This window comes from Corylus avellana, chromosome ca4 (genome assembly GCF_901000735.1).
Source record: "Corylus avellana chromosome ca4, CavTom2PMs-1.0".
NCBI classification, from domain to species: Eukaryota; Viridiplantae; Streptophyta; class Magnoliopsida; order Fagales; family Betulaceae; genus Corylus; species Corylus avellana.
In genome coordinates this window covers 19,588,195-19,592,820 of record NC_081544.1, presented here as the reverse complement: position 1 = coordinate 19,592,820, position 4,626 = coordinate 19,588,195, and positions in this window count along the sequence as shown.

Below are 4,626 nucleotides of genomic sequence, written 5' to 3'. Positions count from 1 at the left end.
AAGGATGATAAAACACATTTTTTGAAAGTGCTACAAACTGTAAGAGTGCCCGATGGATATGCCTCAAACATTTTCCGTTGTGTACGACAGAAGGACCATACGATATCAGGGTTAATGAGTCATGACAGTCACGTACTAATGTAATAGCTTCTACCTATTGCATTGTGTGGATCACTCTCAGGCAACGTGATTAGACCTCTTGTTGAGATGTCTGCATTCTTCAGGGGCTTATGTTCAACAACATTGACACAAGAGGATATTAACCAACTATAGGGTGACGTCTGTATCACGTTATGCAAGATGGAACAGATATTCTCCCCAGCTTTTTTACTAGCATGGTTCATGTGGTCATGCATCTTATCTGTGAATGCCGACTCGATGGACCTGTACAGTATAGGTGGATGCATCCGGTAGAGAGGTAAAATTTGTTAACAGATATTCCTAATTTTTATTTTTCACTCCAACACAAGACAATTACTAACTAAACTGATTGACGTGCATATTTAGTAGCCTTGGAGTGTTCAAATCTAATGTGCGCTACAAAGCGGCTCCTAAAGACTGCATTAAGGAGGGTTACATAGCAACTAAGTTGGTGACGTTCTGTTCGAGATATTTAGATAACGCACCAACATTTCACAATAGGATACAAAGAAATCCAGATGATTCAAAGGGACATGGAGCATGAGTCCAGCTCGACCGATTCACATTGACACAGATTCACCATTATATTATGTTTAACTTGGACGAGTTCCTTCAACTGTGAACATAAGTCGAGGTCCTTCACTGGCATATGTATGTTCAATCAACTTGTACCATTAGTTTTGAATTATAATGAACCTAATTTTGAATTGTAGGATGCACATGGATACGCTTAGGCGATCATGCAATAGGGGATGAACAAACAAAGATTAGTTGGAAATCCAACATTATGAGCTGTTCTGCGAGTGATACCCTGACTACGTAAGACTAATGTGATGTTTAACAAAAGAACTGTTGATAAGTGCCAAATATTGCATATTTGGACCCCTTTATTTACATTAGTTAATCCTTTAGTAGTATCGTTATTTCATGTTTTGTGTTAGTTTTGTGTTTTTAGTGTTTTGTAGGTCGTTGAAGAAAAACTACAACTTTAAAGGAAAAAATGCAATGTTTGGAAGAAAGCATACTTTGAAAAGACCTAGATGATGTGGTTAAGTTTAACCAAATCCAAGAAAATGTTAAATCAAATTAAAGATCATATTGGATTAAAGTTCAGATTGGATACAATTTCGGATTGGATTCAAATTCAAATTTTGCACATGTCTAAGTATTTTGACCATAACTTTCTGCTCGAATATCAGATTGAAGTGATTCAAACGGAATTGGAAAATTAACTCAAAATAATACAATTTTTTTTTAAATAGGATTTTCCTAATTTGGACGGTTAGTATGCCAAAATCGCCCCGCAATTAAAGAACACAAATTTGGACGAATCATATTCCGATTTCAAACTTCTATTTCGACTGGGAGACAGACCTCCGAATTATCTACGTTTAATAGGGCTTCTAGGACTTTCCTAAGCCTATAAATAGACTTCTTTGCATTCAAGAAAAGATATAGAATTTCAGAGACTAGTTTTGGAATACAATTTTGGCGACAGAATGTTTCTTTTAGTTTAGTTTTTCTTTAGTTTAGGTTTTATTTTTATGTGGAGGTAATTCCCAACTAAGGTTGAGGATGAAGCCTCACTGATGAAGAACATCAATACTTTCATGTAAGTCTTCTTTATCTGATTTTATTGGGTTTAATATTTCAATTGTTTTACTTCTTTTCAATGTGTGGAGTGATTCTTGGATATCTTTTGTGATTCAATGATACACTTGATGATTTAAGATAATTTCACATAATTGATTGCTTGATTTTATTTGCCTAAATAATTGGATATCCCTTATGATTTGTTCTACAGATACATTTGGTGTTTCAATTAAGATTGAATATCTTTTGTGATTTACGGATACATCTGATGATTTAATTGATATTGGATTCCAATTGTGATTTGTGCAATGAATGGATACATGGGATGGTTTTGATTGGTTTTGATTGACTATTGAATGGTAGTAAAACATATCTAAGATTTTAATTGTGAGAACTTTAGATTAATATTGATAAACATGGAAGTATGTTATTATGATTCGATGAGTGTGAATTCCCAAAACTTAATCTTTTATCTCTTAGTTTATTTTAATTAGTTTATGTTTGTCTTTTAATTTCAAAACCAAATTCAAAATCAAAAACCTTTTGGAACTAGATTAGGATTTAATTAGTCTAGATATAAATTGCTCTTTCAAAAACACAATTCCATGTGAGTTCGACCTCGCACTTGCAATCCATTAAACTAAAAACGATTCGTGCACTTTCAAGTTAAATAAATTTGCACAACAACTATCGGAATATATTTGCTTCTGGTTCAAATCAACTAAAGAAACTAACCTTGCATTTTCCATTCTACGTAATATATTCACAGGTCGATCGATTGGACGATCGATTCATGAAGGAACTTGGTGACAAATTGGTAATGCATTGTAGAGGGCCGAGGGAGTCAGCAGTCAGATACAATAGATATGTGGCGTACAGCAAGCGGTTTCACACTATTGCATATGATGCCGGAAAGATGACTCAGAACAGCGAGGTGTGTGTGTCGACAGTTGATGGCGAAACATTTTACGGGAAGTTAATGGAAGTATTTGAGATTGAGTACTACGACAGGACTAAGTACGTTATGTTCAGGTGTGATTGGGCAAACAACACGAGGGACAAAGGGTTCAAGGTGGACGAGTATGGCATAATACTTGTCAACTTCAAAAACCTTGTCCACACGGGATAGTTGATAACTAATGAGCCGTATGTGTTTACTTCACAAGTTGAATAGGTATTTTACGTACAAGATGATAGGGACCCATATTAGGCTTGCCGCTCCTATTGACCAAAAATTATGATTACGATCCGCAGGATCATATCGAATACGTCAGACCCGACTTAGATCCAAACCAAGCGTATGTGATTGAATAAAAGTTGTGTATATATATATATTGGTAGTTATTTACTACACATTACATCAACACAATTAATTAACTTGTGCATTGGGTAAAATCTGATATATATCTTATTTTTAATATATGAGTCATTTACATATGGTAGTGAATATTTCATACATTGCATACGTAATTAATTGGGTGCGTGCTATTTTCGAAGGTTACCATAAGTAGTAGGGGCAAGATAAGAGCACGAAGGGCCTCGTCTTCAGTACGGCAGTCTATGTCGCATGGGTCTCCATCATACCACCTTGATGACAGCGAGCAAGAAGACGTTGCTCAGCTTATGGGGCATCAGAATGGGTATCAAGTAGTACTTCCAAGTAATGTGGAAGGGGAGATCTATGTCCATAATCCATACTGTCTGATAGGCTTGGCCCAGATAGGGTATTGGCCTGATTCGTCTTCGTACGACACGGATGCATCATTTCATCCAACTGACTGGCTGATGTGTAGCGAGTTAGGGCTGAGTTCTCAGGGCCATGTAGAGCGGCCATTCAGACAGCATAGCGCAGGTACGGACAAAAGTTTTTTTTTGAAAGTTTTTGAAATTATCTCTTTGGTCTTTTTGAAAGTTTTTTGATTATCAAAGCATTAGTTTCTAATATTATTTGTGCAATATCAATTATATTTCAATGCAACTAAAACTTCATAAAATTCTAAACATTCTAAAAAAATACAAAGCAAGTGGCAACGACAGTGAGACACAGCCCCCGGAAGACATGACTGGTGGGACAGGTGCCATGGATGACCCGCAGCCCAGCAACCCTACTCCAGCCAAACGGTTAGGCCCTCGACAGGTCCGGACAACAAAGTAAGTATATATGCTCAAATATCATACGTATAAGTCTTAATTACTTGTAGTTAGTATTCAATTCAAAATAACTTACATCGGTAATTTTTAGTCTATTAGGTATTGATCCAGAAGGAAACACTATTCTCAACTTGCATAGGTTGCCGGGGGTCCCCGCCGGCAAAAGGATCGTACTTGAGGATAATAGTTCATGGTAGCCAGTCGGATTTAGCGCCATGAGATTTAGACAAATGACCAGTAAGGTCATAAGGAGCGAAAATTATGTCTGAATACCGGACGATTGAACGAAGGTACCAGAGCGTACCAAAGAGGATATAGGGGACGCCTTGATGGTATGTGTATTTTATTATGTGAAACACTCCTAATGTATGTATATATACGCTCTAAGTTGTACATATATATGTGTGTTTATATGTATATATACACATTTTTTGTTTTTTTAATTTATCAATTTTGAACTTGTGCAGGTAGACTTTTTTATCTCGCCCAAATGCAACTTGGTTGTCGTAAAGAAGGACGCGTTTTGAGATATGGGCACCAAGCTGAGGACTTAGAGGCACGAGTTAAAAAAAGTTCTTGCCATTAAGACAGACGATACTCTTGTCACCGTACGGGCGAGAGTGGGGCAAGAAAAGCTCTGCAAGTACAACGCCGTCGACTTGGAGATCTTATTGGATAGATGATGTAGCAAGAAGAACCAGGTAGGTCATGAGTTATACTATAATTTTGTGTAGTTTCATT